Below are 10,083 nucleotides of genomic sequence, written 5' to 3' on the forward strand. Positions count from 1 at the left end.
GCACGCTAACAAGCTTCACATAGAATCATAGAATAGTCAGGGTTGGAAAGAACCTTAAGATCATTCAGTTCCAACCCCTCCACCACGCACAGGGACACCTCACACTAAACCATGGCACCCAAGGCTCTGTCCAACCTGGCCTTGAATACTGCCAGGGATGGAGCATCCACAGCTTCCCTGGGCAACCCATTCCAGCACCTCACCACCCTGACAGGAAAGAATTTCCTCCTTATATCCAATCTAAACTTCCCCTGTTTAAGTTTTAACCCGTTACCCCTTGTCCTGTCACTACAGTCCCTAATGAAGAGTCCCTCCGCAGCATCCCTATGGCCCCCCTTCAGATACTGGAAACTGCCTGATTCCTTTCCCTTGCTGTTTTCACATGACACAGCGCCTAACGAGGAGCAATTGCCTGCTCTGCTGAAGGATTCTGTCAGCTTAGAGCCAAGGATGGGGAAAGGGGATTCCTGATGCCCTTGTCCATGAGGCTGGGAGGTTACCCCACATCTCCGATGGGTCGGAAGCCTCTGAACCCGTGCCCGCAGGTGGCAGGTCACGGTAGGTGTCCCCACGCCTTGCAGTGGGATGCCCGTAACCGAGGACCCCACTTTTCCTTCCCCAGCACTGCGGCCAGGATCAGCCCTTCCCAAGCCAAGCCCCAGCTCCAGTCTTCACTGACATCTAGTGGCAATGGGGACGCTTCAGAGCTCGCAGGGGGCGGCTGCTTGAAGCTAAAAAGAGGGGTGCAGCCTTTCATGCAGGTCCCCATCCCCGTGGGATGCCATCCACCGGGGAAAGCCAGGCTCCTGCTGCACGCTCCAGGCCAGGGACCTTGCAGATGGTGTCTCTGCCACTAGCTCGGCTCTGCAGATCAGGACATTGAGACGGGAAGGGGGTGCGCGGCCTTAACACATGTGCCTGCCTGACTCGGTCATTTTACCTTGAGATTATGAGGGGGAAAGCTTCATCCTCCTTTGTGCTATAGAGAACAGCAGAAATACGTTTTCTAATGTAAGGCACACGGCAGCAGTCGTTGAACAGTCCAGCGTGAAAAGGCTTTTTAAATGTATTGTCTAGGGTGAAAAGACTTGCTCCAGGGCTTTTTAAATGTAACAGCAAACCTCCCTGGCTCCACTTATCTGCTCTGCCACCCTTCTCCCTGCTCCTCCTGCAGCCAGGAGCACGGCTGCCCTCCTCAGCAAGGAAGGGTTCTGCAACCTGCTACTGGGGCATCAGTCACAAGGGTTTCCCATGTATTTCCCATCTAAAGGAATGAAAAGCTTTGGCATGACAGACCAGCCTGGGTCAGCCTCAATCTGCTCAAATTCAGCTAAAAGCTGTAAAAGGGGTAAAGGAAAGTAGTAGCAGGAAAGGCAGCTCTGTGGTGCTGAAAACAATAAGGATGTGGACCTTTTAGAGTGACTACATAGGAGGCCATGAAGATGCTCCAAGGGGATGGGGGGATTCTGTGGCTGTTGTGGCTTATGCCAGCGTATTTTTGCCTCTGCTCTGGAGCCAGGCTGAGAGAGCTGGGCTGGGTCAGACTGGAGAAGAGAAGGCTCCTGAAGGGGAGACCTGAGAGCAGCTCCAGTGCCTAAAGGGGCTGCAGGAAACCTGGAGAGGGGCTTTCTACAAGGGCCTGTAGGGACAGGACAAAAGGGAATGGCTTTAACCTGCCTGCGGGGGTTGGAAGTGGATGAGCTTTAAGGTCCCTTCCAACACAAACCAGGCTGGGATTCTATGATGATGTTGAGGTTAGGGGCCAAGATGTGCCCAGTCCCACAGCAGCAGATTTCTCCTGATAGAGGTGGGTGACGCCACCGGAATGTACAACCCCACCAAGGACAAGGGATGATGCTGCTCTGGGACCCACAAACCCAGTCTGTCAAACTGGTGCAGTCACCCAGTGCAGTCCATCCCCAACAATGCCTGTGGGTGAATGAGCTCTTGGGGCTGGAGTTGATCCTTGGGCTCACGTTACCTCCTCCACCAAATAAGCCCCAAAACCTCATTGACTTTGTTGCAGTGCAAACATAATTCTACAGCTTTGTTTAACCTACACTGTTCTGAACTTCCCTCTACAGGTGCCACAGAGCCCAACTCAGCCTCCACGCTGCTCAGAATTGCTTATACAGGAACACATTATTTGATAGGGATCTGCCCGGGGTTTTTCTTCCCACTGAACATCCCTATCTGTGCTCTGGTTGTTTGTGTGCACTCAGGAAAGTGGCTCCTTCCCATTCAGCTGCTAGTGATTTGGTGAATTCATTGCCCTAGGAGGACTATCAGATCACAACGGTCCAACCATCCCTTTTCTGCCCAGCAAGGATAGGAGTTAGCAGCTCACAAGCCCCGCTCTCAGCTCTATGGCAGGAGGAGCAGAGCAAGCGGAGCCTGACCCCACTCCTAAGAGAAAGGTGAAACTCCAAAGGAGCTGGGACCCCCCTCCATGCCCACGCACCTGATCTACAATGATACCCGATCTATTTTACTGATTTTCAAGTAAATTAAGTCCTGGGCAGACCTGGAGCCAAGTGGCTCTGCTACAATTCCTGCACTAAGAAGCAGCAGCTTGCCAAGGAGGTGGGAGCCAAGAGCAGCTGGCAGCCGTGTATTCCCATTGCTCAGTGCAGTCAGAGCCCAGCATTGCAAAGCCTGAGGTGTTCCAGGCTTGAAGCTAAATGCTTTTTTAATGGGATAACATAGCCGTGATGTTTATTTGAGGCTCATGTTCTGCATGCAGGATGGCGTTCTTCCTTAGTTCTCTTTCTTTTCTAATTTGCCACTGGGAAGAAGCAAATAAAAGCCTGTAATCTTCATCCAGCAGGCACAGAGGAGATAAGCTTCAGGTGCCTCCCAGCCCTCGGGGAGGAGTTTTGTTCTCCCACCTTATCTCCACCTCCAGGTCACATCATCAGGGCTTAGCACAGGCCCTGGGGGGAGCACAGGGTGCCGCTGTCCCCATCCTGCCCCGGGCAGGGTGCAAGGGGAGGCTCAGTCCCCAGCAGTGCAGCAGCGTGTTTCCTGGTGATAACCCTTATCCCAGCCGCTGCGGCTCAGCTGAGATGCGCAGACGCTGCTGGCAACAACAGGAGTGCCTGGACCATAAGCCCGCTGCCCCAAGCATCCCTGGAAGGATTTGATGTGCATGAAGCAAACAGTTTTTCCCCATTTCTTCAGGTATTGTAGCTATCAGCGCTAATTATTGTGTGTTTTAAGCCATCCATAACTGATCTATCTTCAAAGCTTCAATGTCTTGCTCTAATTCTTCCATATTTTTATTCCTTTTATTTTCTCCCTTTGAACTCCTGCAAGGGAGCCTCTGGGACTCCACAGCTCTTGCCTTCTGTTTGCTTTTAATCAGCTTGCTTTTCTTCCTCAAAACAAAGACAAATAATACTGCAATGGCTTCTCCTTGGAAATTTCTCTACATAGAGAAGAAGAAAGGGGCAAAGCGTGACTTGCTAAAGGCTGAATTTCCTGACGATTTTCCTCCCTTTTTATCTGATTTGCTGCAAGATAAACGACACGCTCTAATTTAGCTAAGAAAGTGAAGGGCACCCATGCAATTCGGCTGCCTGGGGAACCACAGCAAGTGAGTATGGTGAAAATAAGGTGATGGGGTCTCACATCCTGTCCAACGACACAGGATCACTGGGCTGGGGACCCCGGTTCTTAGAATCATAGAATCCCAGACTGGTTTGGAAGAGACCTTAATGCTCGTCCAGCTCCAACCCCTGCCACGGGCAGGAACCCCTTCCACTGGAGCAGCTTGCTCCAAGCCCCTGTGTCCAACCTGGCCTTGAGCACTGCCAGGGATGGGGCAGCCACAGCTTCTCTGGGCACCCTGTGCCAGCGCCTCAGCACCCTCACAGGGAAGAGCTTCTGCCTAAGAGCTCAGCTCAGTCTCCCCTCGGGCAGGTTCAAGCCATTCCCCTTGGCCTGTCCCTACAGGCCCTTGTCCCAAGCCCCTCTCCAGGTTCCTGCAGCCCCTTTAGGCACTGGAGCTGCTCTCAGGTCTCCCCTTCAGGAGCCTTCTCTTCTCCAGGCTGCCCCAGCCCAGCTCTCTCAGCCTGGCTCCAGAGCAGAGCTGCTCCAGCCCTCGCAGCATCTTTGTGACCTCTCGACTTGCCCAAGCAGGTCCACATCCCTCTTGCTTTAGGGGCCCCGGAGCTGAGCTCAGACGGTGGAGGCAGCATGGTGGGCATCTGGCAGTGGCAGTGCCTGCAGGCAGGGCTCAGAACCCTGGTACAGCCTGGGCGCTTGTCCAGGCTGTCCAGGACACGATCCACACCAGCAGGGTGTCTAAGGGCCCCTTCACTCTCCTTCTTCCAGAGAAGCCAAGCAGAAAATTTGGGGTCATTTTTCTGCTCTTCTCATGTTTTCTCCCTGCTGGAGCTGCTTTAGCCCTGCAGCTTGCAGGGCTACCTCCAAGAGGGACATGTTTTGCCTTTGTAGTACATGATATCGATGCAAAGAAGGTAATAATTTATAGCAATCAGAGCCCGACACAGCCCATAAAGCATCCTGACCCTGTTATTGTGCTTGAACGTGGCACCAGGCTGCTGGCAGCGAGCTGGCCCCAAGCCAAAGGAAGGGGCTGCCAGATCAAAGGACAAATTTCTCTCCAATGTGACCCCCCTCCCTTGTTCCTAAAATCACCCACTGCCTCTATGAGCCCATGGAGCCTCAGAGGGAAGAGCTCTGCCCTTGCTGTCACTCATGTTTCTGGATAGTCACCACTTGCTCCAGCTCTGTGGGTACTGTGGCCACCCCTGCATTGTGAGCGAGCGGGCAAAGCATCCCACAGTATGTGTCTGCAAGGCTTGCAGGTAATAATAACCATCATGTTGTTGTTGTTGTTTAACCCTGAGCATCGAGGTTCAAAATCAGCAGTCTCGAGGCAAGACTGCAGCAGGTTCAATAGATTATCCATAAGTGATGTGTGTGGGAAGCAAAGGAGATCCCCTGAGAGCCGCAAAACCTGGACTTTTAATTTAAAACTATCCTTCACTGCCTCGAGCATCTCTCCTGCGAGTCCATTTTTTACATCCCCCTGTGCAGCGGTAATCAGGAGGTAACAAGGGAGAAGGGGAAAGGGATTGTGTCGCAGCTCTATCTGGCTGATTTCAGTGCTGTAAATTATAGACATGGATGGTACAAAGGAGTGCTGGGATATTAATTCCTGTTGCTGAAAATCAGACCCTCCGCTTTAATTTACTGCTAAATAATAGATGACTTTGTGAGATACTCGGCAAAGATAGAGATGCCTCTGTAAATCAAACAGTTCATAAGCACTTATGGATTAGTCTATCTTGTATGTGTACTTAAGTGGTTTATATTGCTCTCACAAAGCAGAAATAAGGAGGCATTGAACTGATGTTATCTGGCAAAATAAAGGATGAACCCTGTGAATCAATTGGTTTCCTGCAAATCCTCATCTGCATGTGTAGAACTGCACTTTGAGAAGTGGGGCTTTAGGGATTATGAAACTTGTAGAGACGAGCCCAATATGTGCCCCACAGGGGGCAAGGGATGCAGTCAGTGGGGCCACCACAGAGAGCAGCAGGTAGGTGTATATAGGTTTATACATATATAGGTTTATTATATATGTTTAACACAGGGTTTAGCCACATCGTAGGAGGAGGAGAAATGGAATGCACGGAGAGACCAGAGAAGAGACCAGGGTTTGGAGCCATCTCTCCTCTTCCTCCATCTACAAAACCCTCCCTGAGTGCATCTGGCACTTCAGGAGAAATTGTGCAAGCCGAAGTGAGACAAGGGTGGCACCAGGAACCCAGATCTGTGGCATGGATCTAACACGGAGAGCCAGAGCCCTGGCTGATTTTGCCTTGGTTTCCCTCTTGGCATGCAGAAGAGCTCCCCTGCCTCCCCAGGCTGCCATGCAGGTCTGTCTCCTGCCTCAGCATGGGTTTTTCTCTCCTCCCTGGGTCCATTTGTGTTGGGCAGCAGTGGCAGAGCTGCTAATTGCATCTGCAGGAAAAGCAGGAGCTCTCAGGCAGCCGTAAGTAAGATGGATGTTGGGCTCTCCGAGCACAGCCCTGGGGATCCGGGAAGGCAATATCCCAGGAATGCCAGGCTCCAGCTATTTGCAAAGGCAAGTCAGAGTCAAAATGATGTAATTAGAGTCTCAAGTGAAAATAAGATATGGATGTGGCTGGTTTATACTGCATGTTTGTTATGCAAATTGGCTAAAGTCCATAGCAATGCAACAGAGGGAGACTGCAAAGGGCACCAGCTCATCAGAGATGCCTGTGTTGGAAGCGTGGCATGGAACAGCTCATCCGGGCAGTGAGAGGCAGCTAGAGGTAGGGGGGCTCTGTGAGTGTTGGCAGTGCCTGGCTAGGGACAGGGGACAGCCCTTGTCACACAGGTTTCATGGGAGGATCAGATGAATAACTGCTGGCGTTGAGTCCAGGCCTGCTGACATGCACACAGCCAAGAAACATCACCCCTGAGATCCAGCTGTGTGGTGGAAGGACTTAGCATCCCACATCAGCTTCTGACATGGACATTGCTACCCTTGAGGATGTGCTGGTAGGGCAGTTTGGGGAGGACCCATCCCACTTTGGGGTTTGTTTCAGGTCTATAAAGAGGTCTGAGGGTGCTGTTGTGTAGGCAATTCATGCAAGCAATGATGAGCCACCAGGCAGCAGAGAGGAGCTTGGGGCTGAGCATGGTTATTCTGAGCCTGAGGAGTTACTCAAGCTCCATGATGTAGCGTTTGGCAGCTCGGTGCTGTCTGCTGGAGAATAAATAATACCTGGTCCAGCTAATAGCAGGGAAGCACACAATACTGGATCTGGCAGCAATTGTGCCACAATGAGTTATCCCTCCAAAAAGCCCTTGGCATGGGGGAGGCAGCAGTGTGGATGTACCATTACCAGCAGCGTGCTTGCCACTGCTTCCATTGGGTCACCTGCTCTCGCATTTATTGGCTGTGGAGGGCACCAGCCCTACTGGCTCCATCTGAATTGTGCACACAAGTGCCCTGCTGGCAGGCTGATGTGAGAGGGACCTCCAGCTGGGGATAGTGACAAGGGCCTGAGACACAGCCTTCCCCAGCACAGCTGGATTCAGTTGAGGATGTTTCTCTACAAGCAGGTGGGTTTGAGTAGCAATTCATTAGATACATGAACCTCATCAACCTTCTCTGCAGCAGGAGCTTGGGAACAGGGGAGATGTTGATGGGAGTAATTCTACAAACAGGTGAGTACCGTGGAGTAGGAAATGTTCACTTTGTTTTCCATGCTAAGCCAGCCATCCCCAAGCTTTCAGCTCACAAGCACTGCAGGCTCATGGTGGGATGTGCATGGATGCTTTGAGTGCCATGGGCTCAGATGTCCAGGTGACATCAATCACCATGACCGGCCCTGACACTCTCCATCCCAGGGGGACACTTGCATTTTGATCCCTGCTGGCCACATTTTCCAGGTGTGGAATGGGCCAGGACACCTTTATGTTTCAAGATCTCTGGTAAGTGTTTTTACCCATGTAACTCAATGCCTGGACATGTACGAGATCAACTTTCTGGCAGAACTACCCACCAGTGCCCAGCAGAGCTGGGTACCATCCTCAGTGTTTCTGATCCTGCCAACAGGAGAGGCCAAAATGGACTTTACTTTCAGGAACTGGTGCACTGAAGTGTTTCTCCCCATTGCAGATCTGGAAAAGCTCCAGTGGCAGCAAACCCTCAGCTGAGCCCATTGTCCCCATGTGAGCTGCAAACTCTCAAGCTGACGGTGCCTCCCACCCTCTGCTCCCAAACAGGCACAAAGCCTCAACTCCTTGCTCTCAGGAGCCACATGCTGCATGGAACCAACATCCATGCATCCCATGGGATATTCTGCAGCCGTGGTAGCCAATGGCCCCATCAACACAAACCACAGCACTGTAGTCTGCTGTGTTCCGACTCTGAACACAGGAGGACCCAATCCCGGCAGGACCAGGCTCCCAAAGGCTGATGCTATTTTGTTTTGCTAATGCTGTTGAAAGCCAGGGCAGCTCTGGTTTGCCCATTGCTGCTCGGTTGTAACATGGCACTGCAGGGAAGGGCTGTACAGAAAACCACATCTGACAGTGAAAGCATTTTGCTGGAGCACAGCATGAGAAAAACAAATTACTATGGCATAAACTAGCAAATCCATCATTGGTGAGCAGAGGAGGAGAGAATTGGTTTAAGGCACCACGTACAAGACTGTGACAGTAATCATCTAACGGCCTTTTAAATGTCAAGGGGGATGAGCACGGTTTAATAGCAACAGAAACACTGCCAAGCTGGGCAACGTGTAACAAAGCAGACGGATGGATAGATCTACCTATTATGTGCTCCCTGGAGAAAAAGAAGAGGGAGATAATTCAGGTTGATGCTCGATCTAGTGTGTAAATCTCAGAGAGGTAATGTTTTATCAGAGAGGAAAAAAAGAATTAGTTTGTTTTCAGAGCTGTCCCTGCCATCAGCCAGATGGCACAGGTTCAACTGCACAAATGAGATACACATATTTAGAGCTGGCTGCAGCCCTGGCAGCATTACACCCAGAACAATGAAAGGACAAGGCTGTGTGGCAGCACATCGGTCGGTGCTGGGCGGCTGTGCAGGCCTGTGGCTCCCCTCAGCAGTGCTGCAACGAAGAGGAGACACCACAGAAGGGATGTGAGGGGAAGGGGCCACAGCAAAGCTTCACAGCAGGTTGCACCATTTGCCACATCAGTCATGGAATGGTTTTGCTTTCAGGCTCTGCATGTGTGTGCCCTGATGTGCTGCATTGGAGGGAATGGGGTGTCCAGAGCGGAGCGCCTTGCTGCTGTCTGAGCCACCCTGCTGGGCTGGTGCTAAACAAAGTTGTGAGGGTCTCAAGCCCCTCTCACTCAGTTGGAAAAGCCCACCCCTTTTGTGGGTGCCCAAGGTGCCTGCATGGTCTGGCTGGCTGATCCTTGGCCTTGCAAGGAGCGCCACATGGCCACTGCACACAAGGTTCCAGGGTCCATCCTCAGGCTTTTCCACCTCAGATCTCTTCATACCATGTTCTGGTATACAAAGGATGGCTACAAAGAAGATGGAGACTCCCTTTTTACAAGGAGTTCCATGGGAAAGCAGAGGGGTGATGGGGGCAAGTTACTCCTGGGGAGATTCTGACTGGAACAAGAGGAAAGTTTTCCACACTGAGAACAAGCAGCCACTGGAATAATCTCCCCAGGGAAGTCGTGGACTCCCCAGTGTTGGACATTTTTAAGATCTGCCTGGACAGAGTGCTGGGACACCTAGTCTAGGCCATGCTTTGCCTGGAAAAGTTGCACCAGATGATCCTTGAGGTCCCTTCCAACCTGGAATTCTGTGATACTATGATTCTGACACCAATAAAGGAAAAAAAAAACCCAAAACAACCCCAAAACTACTGAGCATTACCAAATCCAACATTAAACCAGCAACCCATGAAAACCTGGACTATGTTGGGAGATGGGAGTATCTCTCCATTTGTGACTGCTGGTCAAGGGGCAGAAGGAAAGGGCTTTGTACCCATACAGCGCAGAAGCAGGTTTTGCAGAGTCAGGTCCTCAGCCCTGTGGGTATTATATCTTCATTCATCCCTTCGCATCACAGTTCCGTGTGTAAAATGGGGATCGTGGCTTCTGATTCCACAGGGGCTGCAAAGACATTCACTGGCATTTGTAGAACGCTCTGCCTGCATATGTAGAAGCAGTAGAAGAAAAATCACAAGCAAACGGACAGCTCAGTATTCAGAGCAGGTTCTGAGCCATGCACAGGCAGCACGGCACCGGCTGGTGGGAGATCAGAGCATTGAATTACCTGCTCAGCCACCGGGGCTGATCTGCCCTCACACAGCATGGGGCCAGGCTGCTGGGATGGGGAGCCCCTCACTTGGATGTGCCAGCACCAAGAGGCCACACTGAGGTTTTATGGCTGACCTGAGAGCCAGCGTTTTTGCTTGCAGCTTTACCAGCTGCTCTCCCCATCCAGGTTTACTTCTATGAGTCAGATCTTTATGTATATTTTATAGGTGGTCTTCTAAAATGTGTTATTGCAGGAATAAAACTAAGGGC

The sequence above is a fragment of the Lathamus discolor genome, chromosome 13 (assembly GCF_037157495.1).
Source record: "Lathamus discolor isolate bLatDis1 chromosome 13, bLatDis1.hap1, whole genome shotgun sequence".
Taxonomy (NCBI): domain Eukaryota; kingdom Metazoa; phylum Chordata; class Aves; order Psittaciformes; family Psittacidae; genus Lathamus; species Lathamus discolor.